A 14,187-nucleotide genomic window follows, 5' to 3' on the forward strand; every position below is an offset into this window, starting at 1 on the left:
TTACCCATTAATGCATCACTATTTTGCGTAAAACAATAAATGACTTGTTGCTATAAATGTGTATTTTCATGTATACTATGTCACTATAATGATATTATTGTAATTTGACATTTACCATTTAATTATTTTTTTAAGTCTTTTTCCGGCGCGTTATATTTCATTTCTAAATGAACCGTGATTGCTGCATGTTGGATGTGAAATATAAATGTGACAAATGTTTTGCGTGACTTGATGAAATCATCCTTGTGCTGTATTTGTGTGTTATTTAAGTGAAGATAATGATGACCATCCTGTGAACATAGTCAACTGTGGGATTGCGTTTTTATGTCATTGACCCATCCACACTTTACTAGATAGCATGAATGTGGATTTTCTCGTGGAGGGATACTAAATTTTAATAAATAAAATTCATATTAAAAAACAACAACATTTTAGTGCTTGAAGACTGATCTCCTATTTAAACTCATCCACACACCAGTTGGTTGCTCTAAATTGTGAGCAGGAGTACATTTTGCTCCAATGAAATGTAAATTACTGCTTTTGTAGCCTGCATACACGTACGTTTCTTTTCTTTCTAATAAACTGGACGTGTTTCAATCGTGATACAAATGATGTCTAAAAATAAACTGTTTACACAATTCTCCCCAAAAAGAAGAAGAAAAAAAAAAGAATCTCAGAGAAAGAACTTCACACACCAAAGTCGCTTTTTTTCCTGGCTATGTTCCACCATAAAGTGTTTTTTTCAACACAGTATGTATATAATGATATTACCCAATCAATATATGGCAGGTCTCTAAAGCGGCAGCAGCTGCTGGACTCAGACTTCTGTCTTTATATTTGTGTGGGAAGTTTTTCATTCCCTCTACTTTATTCTTCTAACATTCCATCCTTTGCAGGTTGCTTGTATCTGCTGTAAATACTGTACTGCCTGACTGACTTTATGAAGGTTTTTATTTCATCCTCCATTTTGGGCAAAAGTAGCTTCACAGCGAGTGCTGTAATGTATACTGTATATAAAATATATGTGACATTTTCACTCTGTGTATATTTTTGTTTAAATAGGTTGCCCCTAGAGCAGCACTGTGAATTTGTGTTTAGAGCGTCTGCCTTACAATTCTGTGGTTTGACGTACGATTCGTAGGCCCCTGTATGTTAGTTTAATGGAATACTCTAAATTGTCCTTTGAACTGAATGTGAATGTTTGTCTATATGTGCCCTGTTTTTCACTAAGAACCAGTCAAGGTTGTACCCCATCTATCACCCACAAGCTCCAGCTCACCTGAGTGAACGAGAACAAGAAATATACAAAATTGATGGATAGTTGTCCCTCTGCATGTTTCTGTGTTTTTTTGTTTTTAAGCTGAAAGCTAGATAACACATGATTCATGGATGAAGATGTAAATAGTTTCCATTTATATATTTTACGTTCCATAATGTACAGTTTGTTGTGTGCCTATTAGTAAAATGACATTTTCTACCTCATTTAGTTTATTATTTGTTTACTATTAGTTTTGTTGCATGCGCAAACCATGAGTGTACCAGACCGTGGCAGAATTTTCATTGCTGACTTGCGCCTCCTTCTGCAGCCGAGTGACAATTGTCTGCCATATGTTGTACAAACATGCCAACATTGTGTTGCTACAAAGTAACACGTTAGATACAGTAAAGAGTTAGATTACTAGTTACTCAAGATGGAAGCTGCCGTATTAATAAGCGAGTGCTCTATATAAAATTTTGGTTGAGAATTTTATTTGGTGTTCCTTGAGACTTTTTTCTCAATACATGCCGGGAATTTGAGGCACCGCCTGTTAAAGTCATCGTCAATTTTCACTCTTGGCTTACATTTGTTTGTTCAGAATAGCAGTCAGGAAAGCATTAGGAAGGATGTGAAAACAGGCTGGAAGCCAAGCTAAGTATTTGTTCCTCTTTTTTTTCTTCTTAATTGTGTGCTCTTGTATGTTAAAGCTCCCTGGAGATTCTTCACAAGGCAACATATCAAAAATGTGCACATGGCAGAGATGAAAAATAGACGTTGACATAGTATTGAGCTGACAGGCCTTCGGTTTAGCACATAATTGTTGTTGATGACGCATCTAGACTTCGCAATGCGCTTGGCGGCAAAGGCGGCTTGAACTTAAACAAACGTTCGGTAACGAGCCAAACGTGTGTTGACAGTTGATGATGGAGAGCAGTTGGCCTAATTGAGGAAATGTATCTGAGGGAAACAGGGAGATTTATCTTTAAGCTGGCATGCAGGATCCTGTCAGAAATGACGTGGAAAAACTAGGATGGCCCCACATTATAAGAAAAAAAAAATCAAGAGGACTTGTGTTAGTTTAACACTTATGGCAATAAACAGACTGAGCTGTTCAGAAGAAGCAAATGGAATGATATGAAAGAATGGGAAAAATACCACATATTTCCCAATCCAGCATTCTGTTTCGGCTGTCTGCGTGTGTTTGCTCATGTGGCTGATGTGATGAATCGTGCTAGAGGGAAGAGCAGGAGCTAGAGGCTAAAATATAATGGCCCCCGTGCAGACAAATGTGAGCCTGAACACTCTCGTCTGTGTATTGTGGAAAGAAGAAGGGACACAAACAAGCCATGAGGAACTCAAAAAGCGACACAGATACAAAGTGACACACGCAGACCGTTTGCTCGTTTGAGTGTGTTCCAGATGTAACGGTATTTACTGACATGTCAGGTTTGACCATTTAAGGAAGAATATTTGAGTGGTGAGCTGTGTGAAAGGGAGGCTGATAAATTATGAGTCTATTTATGCAGCTCTAATGCCATTTTTTTTTTTATAGCAACTGCGTGAACGAGGCTCCAGCCACTTCTTCAAGTTGGTGGCTACTGAGCCCATCTCAGTTAAGCAACAAATCCAGTGTGTCATAGATCTCGGACCATGTACTGTATTCTTGGCTTCTGCCAATGGCCGGACTTTCCCTTTCCTTTCTTCCACCTGAGAACAAACTGTCCTAGGAAGGCTCAGGATTGTGAATTCCCCAACGTTTGGACACACTCTTTTGTCTCCCAACCCTATTCATGTCGTCAGGTGATTCGGTACACTGATAGCACACTGAGAATAAATAAAAATAGGAAAAGGAAAAAAAAGCATGAATGTGGGCCTTTTATACACTTCCTAGAATTTTCATTTTAGCTAGTTTTTATTTTGTTTTGAGTTTTGTTTTTAAATTTAGCTAGTTTTATTAGTTTTCAGAGTGGTTCTGTTAGTTTGTATTAGTTTTAGTTATTTATTTTTTAATGCTTATTTGTAGTTTAGTTTTAGTTAGTTTGAGTATTAGTTTTCTTTTAAAAGTGTATTACTTATGTGCAATATTTAATAAACAGCACGGTAAAATGAAAAAAGTAACACAATTTTTTACCTAGCCCTGCATTATGTCTGAGTTAAATGAAAAAGCAGGCGAGCCGAGCCATTGGAGCCAAAAGTCAAGCACGCAATATTATCGCCTAGGTTTGACGTCATCTAAAGGAGTCTTTCGATTGGCTGCTGCTAGATGACGTCACTTCTGTGTGACACACTTTCAAACGTCCGTACTCCATGGGGCTGCGGGTGGTGGAGTGGTTACTTCCACTTGCCGTGGGTTTGCTTCCCGCCTGGGAGACCATATATGTGTGTGAGTGCACCAAAAAAAAAAAAAAACATTCATACTTTGGTTAATATTGATTTAAAATCCTCATCCCCAAAGGCTAATGTATTAAATTAATTACCAAAGACTAAAACGAAGGCCATTTTTGCTATAGTTAGTTTTTTTTTTTAGTTTTTTTTTAAGTATTTTCGTTTTTATTTTATTTGGTTAAATAAATGTTTTTTTAAAATTTAATTTTAGTATTATTATTTTTTTTGCACCTCAGTTTGAAGTAAAGGTAAAGATTTGAGCAAAATATGTACTATAATTGGCCTTTTTACAACTTAGAGTTAAGTTGCATTGACTTCTATAAAAATGGTTCTCAGAAGAACCATATTTAATGATTGAATGTGGGCCCAAACCCACTTGAGAATGCCTGATGGTGGATTAACATTTCTGACAAATAAGTCAGAAATATATTTTATATTTAAAAACCGAACATTCCAGTTCACTTTTCATATCATGTACTTCATATCAGCATGTACTAAGTTTAAGTAAGCCATAAAAGCTGTGGGCTTTCATGGTGCATGTGTGCGGTTACCAAGGACACCGAGTGAAAGGAGACAGAAACAAAAGCACATTATTAAAATAAATTTCCCTCTCAAAATGTGAAGGTGCCCATCACACAACCCAGTCTTTCAGCCTAAAAGCCATTATTAATCACAATAGAAAATGTGATCTGAACAAAGTCCAAATCCACAGAAGAATTGACATGTGGAAAATGCTTGGAAAAATAATACCTTAGAAAACAAAAGTATTCTTAAGTGCACCTCTCAGATTTGGCTGTGTTTTAACAAAATTAAGACAACAGAGTTTGTCTGGTGCCAATAGCCACACGGGCACTTTGCCTTTGTTTGATTAAGAAACACTTTGAATTACACTTTAGCTAGGAAAGGGAGAGGTTTTTGTGTTTCGCGACCTTCTCCTACTTCTTTATTCAGTGTGGATGAATCTGTGTGGGATGTGTGTGTGTTGCTTTCATGATTACTGTGGTTGGAAGGTTTCTCTTAACCTTGAATAAAACCACAATTTCTATGTACTGATCCGACATGACACTTCTGTTATCCCAACATAAAATTGGCCCTCTCCCTGCCTTTTCCTCGTTATACTGTCAATGAATAAAAGATGATGATTTGAATATGAAACGTTGGACAGTGTAAGGTGAAGCAAGGCGCACATGGATATGTATTGTGCCAAAGCTTGGAAGCCGAAAGTTGTTCTTTTTGAATGCATTCACTTCAGACAGGCGTGTTTCTTGGGTAGGACAACAAGAATTAGCATGATCCTGAAGACATCAATCATTGCAGCTTTTTTATAGTGCAAGCTACAAGGTACCATATTTTAAACATATCAAAATGCTTATTTTGGTCAGGGGTGCGGCGAGATGGGCACACTACAGCCTGGCCTTCAAAGCACCATCCTTTCATCCATGTATGGTTTCTATTTCTATGACTATAATAACAAGGCTTAAAAACATTGGTCCTGATTGTATGCCAAGTCTCGCACATTATGAACACATGATCATAATCAAATAAAGCGCTGTATAGAAAACAGATTTATAAATTGATATATCAAAAGGTTGGTTAAGTAAAAAATAAAAATAAAGCAATATACTTCTAAAATAATTTTGACTTTCAATAGTTGGCCTATGAACACATTATAACTCCCACTTTGGCATTTGTATTTTGTATTGAAGCGACAGAGACTGTTAAGGAATACATTCATACAGTTATGCCAATAAACTGTTGATAATCAAATGTTCTACCTGCCAGTGAAATATTGAATTACTGTATATTATTTCGCACTTTACTCTTTTGGCAGATGAATTCGGAGAAATAACATTTTTGTACACAACCTCCAAGGTGTTTTATTTGTTCGGTCTGACCTTCTCATTTAAGACCAACTCGCCTCGAAGCTCGAAAGGAAGATGTTGCTGCACGTGTTGAACCTCTTTGAACGCCACTGGTTCATTGAGGAGCAAGGTGAGATCCTACACAGCCAAGTGAATGCTATAGAACATGGGTGTTAAACATACGGCCCGCGGGCCGGATCAGGCCCACAAATGGGGTTTAATCTGGCCTGCGAGACAATTTTGTAAAGTAAGAAAACAATTTTTATTGAGAGAGCTCAGTATTGTTCATTCGGTAATCTTACCGATTCGACATGTCATTATCATTGCTCTCTCTCTTTTTTGAAAAATAAAGTTTATGTTACAGCTTATTGACAGCATCAAATAAAGAAAAAACCTGAGCAAAATTGTCTTTGTAAAGGCAGAACGTCTGATACAGCACTCATATTTTGATCTCATTAAACGCTGGTGTACATAATTGGTTTCTATTTTATTGGTTGAATCATTCAATGCTTACCGGTTTCCTCAGGATGTGAACTCAGTGGTACCGTGTAGTCTCCGGTGGGGTAATAGTAAAGAGAACTTTCCTGGAATTAGGGAAACAAAAGATAGAGATAGCATCACGATGTCTCTGACCCAAAGTGACCCTGCAAGAATCACCATTCCAGGTGTCTTTCTTACAGATTTCTCCCAAGTAACACACAAATACAGAGATGATTTTTTTTTTAAGTCTCTGGGGTCTTTTGTTTTTATTGATTCACCTTTTGCCTTGGTATTTGTGGGGGGAAAAGGCCGGAACAGCGAGTAGAATTGATGGTCATTATAAATCGTCGCTGTCCTGTGAAAAACGCATACAGTGTTCCCTTGTTTTCCGCTGGGGTTAGGTTCCAAAAAAGAACCGCAATATATGAAATCCGCGAAGGAGTTATCTTTATGTTTTACATTTATTATAAATGTTTTAAGGCTCTAAAACCCCTCACCACACAGTTTATACAGTTTTCTCATCGAGGCATTTACATTTTCTCACATTTCTCTCGTTTAAAGATTCTGAATGTTCAAACCTTCATACGTTTTATAAAATAGGTACATTACTGCAAAAAAAAAAAAAGAAGTAAAATTGCACCGCGAAACAGCGAGGCTGCAAAAAGTGAACCGCGTTATAGCAAGGGAACACTGTATATCTATTTTTTTATTGTTTATTTTTTATTTTTTACGTTTATGGGATGAACCTGAATGCACACAGACATCCCAAAAACGTAAGAAAAAAAATGGACATAAGTGTTTTTCTCAGGAGAGCAACAAAATCCTTTTTTTTGTGTGTGAAAAATAAAATAACGCCAGTTTGCGTTTTCCATGAACAAGAAAAGAGGGTTGTATATATATATCTGTTTGAATTTGTTTACACAGAGCATTTGTATGCCATCATTAGCCATGTTGTAAGGAGTTAAATAAACTCTAAAACTTGTCAAACATATAAAAAACAATATTGGCTGTTTTGAAGCCATGACATTTTTTTTTTAACCAGTTCTAACTGACAAGCCCTTCTCCCAATTAGTCTGTTAAATTGAGGTTCCACTTCTTCCTCTTAGGTCCATAAAGATCACTTATGACAATTGAAATAGCATAATATAGCTACATAAACAATATAAACTTTGATCAATAAAGCACAAAAAAAAATGACTCAAAGAATGATGCTAGTAATATTATATATTCCCACAGCTACGAAAACATTCATGTGGTCTTACTGGAAGTAGAAAATGATAAATCCTCCGAAATCAATGCATGTTTTGAATACTAACTGCAAGTTATTGATCTGTGTTCCATCAGCGTGAACAGTTAAAGGTTTCATTAGTTTATCTATCCATTTCCCCCGGAATAGATGGATTGTCCTCTGCAGGATAGCGTCACCCCTCAGCTACACCTTTCTTCCTCCACTCATCTGTTTACTCAGCCCTTTCTGCACCTCCTCATATTTTCTAAATTGCCTCCTGCTCCCGTCATCCTTTCGCTTCCTCTCCATTCCTCTCTTCTCCTGCTCTTACCGCAGCGTAGCTCTCATTGACGTTTCTGCCTGTCTGACGCAGAGTCCACAAGGAGGATGCACTGGGCTGTGTCTGCTTTCACACTTATTAGGCTGGCTCACAGCGGAATGAATGGACCTGCAGGAGAAGCTCACATAGGTCTTGACCCTAAACATTTTAATTAAAAGAGACACCAAAGACGACATTTGTCTCCTACACGGATACAATTCTTAACAGAAAAGCATTGTGTGGAATTATTTGGATATTTGTGTTGAAATGGCTTTGTTTGACTTTCAAGGGTTCTCCACGGTATTCTATTTATTCTTTCCCCACATCTTTATTCTCTTAAAACCCCTCATCAAGGCGGCTCCTTTTGAAATAATGTAGGTGCAGCAAAAAGTCAAAGAAAACCAAAACAGCAGTTAGGCCCTTTTCACACTGCACTTAGTGTAAAAGAGTTGTGCGGCAATCCAAAATTACCAGCTGCCAGCGTGCCCATATTTGGAAATCCTGACATAGCAGCCTGCCAAAAATTAAAAGACAACAAGAGGTATCTTTCAAAAAGAAAAGAAAGAAAAAGAAAAAAAATCCCAAAAATTCTTGCTTGTTTGTTTGGGTTTCAAGCAAAATAAACAGTCACATGACTTTGTGGACTAAAGGACAAGGCGTCTGACTTCAAATCAGGGGATTGAGGGTTCAAGTCCCTTTGTGGTTATGTCCTGAAGTGATGATAATAGAGTCTTTAAAGCCTATGAAAATTTTAAGACAGAACAACCCTTGTTTGCTACGCTGACTAAGATTGCCCACCATAACATAGTTTTACCAAAATATTGGCACCAGCAATGCGTAGCTAGCCTCATTTGTTTTGCGGGCACAACCCTCGTTAGCTAATCTGGCTAATTTGCCCACCTTGCTATAATTTTACAAAAATGTTGGCACGAGCAGTGCATTGTTGGCCTTGTTATCTAAACAAGCTAACCAGATAAGAAGTAGGGCTCACAATATTAGCATACTGTTAGCATTTTTGTCAACAAGTTTAGAAACCTTGTGCATCTAGCTAGCCTCGGTCGCTCGGCTGGCTAAACTTAAACATAGTTTTGTATGACAGTATTGCGGATTATTGCTGTATAAGCGTTGCTCATGAGCAGCATCGGATTTACCAATAGGCAAACACGGGAAATAGTTGATGGGCCCTGAAATTTCCAGGAGACACTAAGGTAAAAAAAAGAAAAAGAAAAACAATGGTTTTTGTCCCAAAAATTCTTGCTTATTAAAACAATTGTTTGTTTGTTTGGTTTTCCAGCAAAATAAACATTCGCATGACTGCGTGGCCTAATGGACAAGGCGTCTGACTTCGAATCAGAAGATTGAGGGTTCAAGTCCCTTCGTAGTTGTCCTGAAGTGACGATATTTGAATTTTTGTAGCCTATGAAAATGTTAGGACAGGACGACCCTCGTTAGCTTCTGTTGGGAAATTGTTCTTGTTTCCCCGTGTTCATAATGGTGATTATCAAACTCAGACAATGAGATCGGTGAAATCAGGATTTATTTTTTACATAAGCTTATGGACACATGAGTTCGGCCAAACGCCGCCATTGTTCTCCCTCATGTGTGTCGCTCCTCCCCCAGTTCCAGGCACTAGTATCCTTTCGTGACTCTTCAAACCCCTCCCCGTCTTTTTCGGCCAATCCTCTCCTTCTCAGACAGTCACATGATACATCAATACACGTAGCCCAAAACGTTCCCCCTCTTCTCACGCACAAAGATTTACGTTGTTTTCAGAGCCAGAAGAGGTGTCACTAAACCCCCTCCTGCTCAACCGGTTTGTAAAAGACAAAGGAATCTATTTAACACATTCGCTTCAACCCCCCACATCACCTTGAATTCTCACACAAAAACATACTGAGTAAATTAAAGCAGTTATGTCCACTTCTAAATAGTAATATTATAAATCAAACCGTTATAATTAAATTAATTCACTTCACTATGCTGACTAAGATTTCCCACCATAACATAATTTTACCAAAATATTGGCACTAGCAGTGCATAGCTAGCCTCCTTAGTTTAGCGGACACAACCCTCGTTAGCTAATCTGGCTAATTTGCCCATTTTGCCATAATTTTACAAAAATGTTAGCCCCAATCACATGACTGCGTGGCCTAATGGACAAGGCGTCTGACTTCGAATCAGAAGATTGAGGGTTCAAGTCCCTTCGTAGTTGTGCCGTAATGTGGTGATAGTTGAATTTTTGTAGCCTATGAAAATGTTAGGACAGGACGACCCTCGTTAGCGACGCTGGCTAAGCTTGCCCACCATAACATAATTTTACCAAAATATTGTCACCACCAATGCATCGCTAGCCTCATTAAATTAGCGGGCACAACCCTCGTTAGCTAATCTGGCTAACTTGCCTACCTTGCTATATTTTTACAAAAATGTTGGCACTAACAGTGTATTGTTGGCCTCGTTATCGTAGCGAGCTAACAAGATAAGAAGTAGGGCTCACGTTATAAGCATACTGTTAGCATTTTTGTCAACAAGTTTAGAAACCTTGTGCATCTAGATAGCCTCGGTCACTTTCCAGCAAAAGAAACAATCACAGGACTGTGTGGCCTAATGGACAAGGCGTCTGACTTCGAATCAGAAGATTGAGGGTTCAAGTCCCTTCGTAGTTGTCCTGAAGTGATTATATTTGAATTTTTGTAGCCTATGAAAATGTTAGGACAGGACGACCCTCGTTAGCTACGCTGACTAAGATTGCCCACCATAACATAATTTTACCAAAATATTGGCACTAGCAGTGCATAGCTAGCCTCCTTAGTTTAGCGGACACAACTCTCGTTAGCTAATCTGGCTAATTTGCCTATTTTGCTATAATTTTACAAAAATGTTAAACACAATCACATGACTGCGTGGCCTAATGGACAAGGCGTCTGACTTCGAATCAGAAGATTGAGGGTTCGAGTCCCTTCGTAGTTGTGTTGTGATAGTAGTTGAATTTCTGTAACCTATGAAAATGATAGGACAAGACAACCCTAGGTAGCTATGCTGGGTAAGATTGCCCACCATAACATAATTTTACCAAAATATTGGCACGAGCAGTGCATAGCGAGCCTCCTGAGTTTAGCGGACACAACCCTCGTTAGATAATCTGGCTAATTTGCCTATTTTGCCATAATTTTACAAAAATGTTAGACACAATCACATGACTGCGTGGCCTAATGGACAAGGCGTCTGACTTCGAATCAGAAGATTGAGGGTTCAAGTCCCTTCGTAGTTGTGTCGTAATGTGGTGATAGTTGAATTTTTGTAGCCTATGAAAATGTTAGGACAGGACGACCCTCGTTAGCGACGCTGGCTAAGCTTGCCCACCATAACATAATTTTACCAAAATATTGTCACCAGCAATGCATCGCTAGCCTCATTAAATTAGCGGGCACAACCCTTGTTAGCTAATCTGGCTAACTTGCCTACCTTGCTATATTTTTACAAAAATGTTGGCACTAACAGTGTATTGTTGGCCTTGTTATCGTAGCGAGCTAACAAGATAAGAAGTAGGGCTCACGTTATAAGCATACTGTTAGCATTTTTGTCAACAAGTTTAGAAAAAACCTTGTGCATCTAGCTAGCCTCGGTCACTTTCCAGCAAAATAAACAATCACAGGACTGTGTGGCCTAATGGACAAGGCGTCTGACTTCGAATCAGAAGATTGAGGGTTCAAGTCCCTTCGTAGTTGTCCTGAAGTGATTATATTTGAATTTTTGTAGCCTATGAAAATGTTAGGACAGGACGACCCTCGTTAGCGACGCTGGCTAAGCTTGCCCACCATAACATAATTTTACCAAAATATTGGCACTAGCAGTGCATAGCTAGCCTTCTTAGTTTAGCGGACACAACTCTCGTTAGCTAATCTGGCTAATTTGCCTATTTTGCTATAATTTTACAAAAATGTTAGACACAATCACATGTCTGCGTGGCCTAATGGACAAGGCGTCTGACTTCGAATCAGAAGAATGAGGGTTCAAGTCCCTTCGTAGTTGTCCTGAAGTGACGATATTTGAATTTTTGTAGCCTATGAAAATGATAGGACAAGACAACCCTCGGTAGCTATGCTGGGTAAGATTGCCCACCATAACATAATTTTACCAAAATATTGGCACGAGCAGTGCATAGCGAGCCTCCTGAGTTTAGCGGACACAACCCTCGTTAGATAATTTGGCTAATTTGCCTATTTTGCCATAATTTTACAAAAATGTTAGACACAATCACATGACTGCGTGGCCTAATGGACAAGGCGTCTGACTTCGAATCAGAAGAATGAGGGTTCAAGTCCCTTCGTAGTTGTCCTGAAGTGACGATATTTGAATTTTTGTAGCCTATGAAAATGTTAGGACAGGACGACCCTCGTTAGCTACGCTGACTAAGATTGCCCACCATAACATAATTTTACCAAAATATTGGCACTAGCAGTGCATAGCTAGCCTCCTTAGTTTAGTGGACACAACCCTCGTTAGCTAATCTGGCTAATTTGCCCATTTTGCCATAATTTTACAAAAATGTTATACACAATCACATGACTGCGTGGCCTAATGGACAAGGCGTCTGACTTCGAATCAGAAGATTGAGGGTTCAAGTCACTTCGTAGTTGTGTCGAAATATGATGATAGTTTAATTTTTGTAGCCTATGAAAATGTTAGGACAGGACGACTCTCATTAGCGACGCTGGCTAAGCTTGCCCACCATAACATAATTTTACCAAAATATTGTCACCAGCAATGCATCGCTAGCCTCATTAAATTAGCGGGCACAACCCTCGTTAGCTAATCTGGCTAATTTGTCTACCTTGCTATATTTTTACAAAAATGTTGGCACTAACAGTGTATTGTTGGCCTCGTTATCGTAGTGAGCTAACAAGATAAGAAGTAGGGCTCACGTTATAAGCATACTGTTAGCATTTTTGTCAACAAGTTTAGAAACCTTGTGCATCTAGCTAGCCTCGGTCACTTTCCAGCAAAATAAACAATCACAGGACTGCGTGGCCTAATGGACAAGGCGTCTGACTTCGAATCAGAAGATTAAGGGTTCAAGTACCTTCGTAGTTGTCCTGAAGTGACGATATTTGAATTTTTGTAGCCTATGAAAATGTTAGGACAGGACGACCCTCGTTAGCTACGCTGACTAAGATTGCCCACCATAACATAATTTTACCAAAATATTGGCACTAGCAGTGCATAGCTAGCCTCCTTGGTTTAGTGGACACAACCCTCGTTAGCTAATCTGGCTAATTTGCCCATTTTGCCATAATTTTACAAAAATGTTATACACAATCACATGACTGCGTGGCCTAATGGACAAGGCGTCTGACTTCGAATCAGAAGATTGAGGGTTCAAGTCACTTCGTAGTTGTGTCGTAATATGATGATAGTTTAATTTTTGTAGCCTATGAAAATGTTAGGACAGGACGACCCTCATTAGCGACGCTGGCTAAGCTTGCCCACCATAACATAATTTTATCAAAATATTGTCACCAGCAATGCATCGCTAGCCTCATTAAATTAGCGGGCACAACCCTCGTTAGCTAATCTGGCTAATTTGTCTACCTTGCTATATTTTTACAAAAATGTTGGCACTAACAGTGTATTGTTGGCCTCGTTATCGTAGTGAGCTAACAAGATAAGAAGTAGGGCTCACGTTATAAGCATACTGTTAGCATTTTTGTCAACAAGTTTAGAAACCTTGTGCATCTAGCTAGCCTCGGTCACTTTCCATCAAAATAAACAATCACAGGACTGCGTGGCCTAATGGACAAGGCGTCTGACTTCGAATCAGAAGATTGAGGGTTCAAGTCCCTTTGTAGTTGTCCTGAAGTGACGATATTTGAATTTTTGTAGCCTATGAAAATGTTAGGACAGGACGACCCTCATTAGCGACGCTGGCTAAGCTTGCCCACCATAACATAATTTTACCAAAATATTGTCACCAGCAATGCATCGCTAGCCTCATTAAATTAGCGGGCACAACCCTCGTTAGCTAATCTGGCTAATTTGTCTACCTTGCTATATTTTTACAAAAATGTTGGCACTAACAGTGTATTGTTGGCCTCGTTATCGTAGTGAGCTAACAAGATAAGAAGTAGGGCTCACGTTATAAGCATACTGTTAGCATTTTTGTCAACAAGTTTAGAAACCTTGTGCATCTAGCTAGCCTCGGTCACTTTCCAGCAAAATAAACAATCACAGGACTGCGTGGCCTAATGGACAAGGCGTCTGACTTCGAATCAGAAGATTAAGGGTTCAAGTACCTTCGTAGTTGTCCTGAAGTGACGATATTTGAATTTTTGTAGCCTATGAAAATGTTAGGACAGGACGACCCTCGTTAGCTACGCTGACTAAGATTGCCCACCATAACATAATTTTACCAAAATATTGGCACGAGCAGTGCATAGCTAGCCTCCTGAGTTTAGCGGACACAACCCTCGTTAGATAATCTGGCTAATTTGCCTATTTTGCCATAATTTTACAAAAATGTTAGATGCAATCACATGACTGCGTTGCCTAATGGACAAGGCGTCTGACTTCGAATCAGAAGATTGAGGGTTCGAGTCCCTTCCTAGTTGTGTCGTGATGGTAGTTGAATTTCTGTAACCTATGAAAATGATAGGAC

At 38.9% G+C, this 14,187-nt stretch overlaps 13 non-coding genes across 13 annotated transcripts; all 13 read left to right on the forward strand.

Annotated features, from left to right (window-relative positions):
• Positions 1 to 8,844: 8,844 nt before the first annotated feature.
• Positions 8,845 to 8,917, forward strand: trnar-ucg (transfer RNA arginine (anticodon UCG)). The gene has a single exon. It is a non-coding gene; the product is annotated as a tRNA-Arg (tRNA).
• A 754-nt stretch (positions 8,918 to 9,671) lies between these two features.
• On the forward strand, positions 9,672 to 9,744 carry trnar-ucg (transfer RNA arginine (anticodon UCG)). The gene has a single exon. It is a non-coding gene; the product is annotated as a tRNA-Arg (tRNA).
• Positions 9,745 to 10,125: 381 nt separating this feature from the next.
• On the forward strand, positions 10,126 to 10,198 carry trnar-ucg (transfer RNA arginine (anticodon UCG)). The gene has a single exon. It is a non-coding gene; the product is annotated as a tRNA-Arg (tRNA).
• A 231-nt stretch (positions 10,199 to 10,429) lies between these two features.
• Positions 10,430 to 10,502, forward strand: trnar-ucg (transfer RNA arginine (anticodon UCG)). Its single transcript has one exon. It is a non-coding gene; the product is annotated as a tRNA-Arg (tRNA).
• Positions 10,503 to 10,730: 228 nt separating this feature from the next.
• trnar-ucg (transfer RNA arginine (anticodon UCG)) lies at positions 10,731 to 10,803 on the forward strand. The gene has a single exon. It is a non-coding gene; the product is annotated as a tRNA-Arg (tRNA).
• A 384-nt stretch (positions 10,804 to 11,187) lies between these two features.
• Positions 11,188 to 11,260, forward strand: trnar-ucg (transfer RNA arginine (anticodon UCG)). Its single transcript has one exon. It is a non-coding gene; the product is annotated as a tRNA-Arg (tRNA).
• Positions 11,261 to 11,491: 231 nt separating this feature from the next.
• trnar-ucg (transfer RNA arginine (anticodon UCG)) lies at positions 11,492 to 11,564 on the forward strand. The gene has a single exon. It is a non-coding gene; the product is annotated as a tRNA-Arg (tRNA).
• Positions 11,565 to 11,795: 231 nt separating this feature from the next.
• Positions 11,796 to 11,868, forward strand: trnar-ucg (transfer RNA arginine (anticodon UCG)). The gene has a single exon. It is a non-coding gene; the product is annotated as a tRNA-Arg (tRNA).
• A 231-nt stretch (positions 11,869 to 12,099) lies between these two features.
• Positions 12,100 to 12,172, forward strand: trnar-ucg (transfer RNA arginine (anticodon UCG)). The gene has a single exon. It is a non-coding gene; the product is annotated as a tRNA-Arg (tRNA).
• A 381-nt stretch (positions 12,173 to 12,553) lies between these two features.
• trnar-ucg (transfer RNA arginine (anticodon UCG)) lies at positions 12,554 to 12,626 on the forward strand. Its single transcript has one exon. It is a non-coding gene; the product is annotated as a tRNA-Arg (tRNA).
• A 231-nt stretch (positions 12,627 to 12,857) lies between these two features.
• trnar-ucg (transfer RNA arginine (anticodon UCG)) lies at positions 12,858 to 12,930 on the forward strand. Its single transcript has one exon. It is a non-coding gene; the product is annotated as a tRNA-Arg (tRNA).
• Positions 12,931 to 13,311: 381 nt separating this feature from the next.
• Positions 13,312 to 13,384, forward strand: trnar-ucg (transfer RNA arginine (anticodon UCG)). The gene has a single exon. It is a non-coding gene; the product is annotated as a tRNA-Arg (tRNA).
• A 379-nt stretch (positions 13,385 to 13,763) lies between these two features.
• On the forward strand, positions 13,764 to 13,836 carry trnar-ucg (transfer RNA arginine (anticodon UCG)). The gene has a single exon. It is a non-coding gene; the product is annotated as a tRNA-Arg (tRNA).
• The last annotated feature ends 351 nt before the right edge of the window (positions 13,837 to 14,187 follow it).

Source organism: Leptonotus elevatus, chromosome 6 (assembly GCF_054856555.1).
Source record: "Leptonotus elevatus isolate MCC_2025b chromosome 6, RoL_Lele_1.0, whole genome shotgun sequence".
NCBI classification, from domain to species: domain Eukaryota; kingdom Metazoa; phylum Chordata; class Actinopteri; order Syngnathiformes; family Syngnathidae; genus Leptonotus; species Leptonotus elevatus.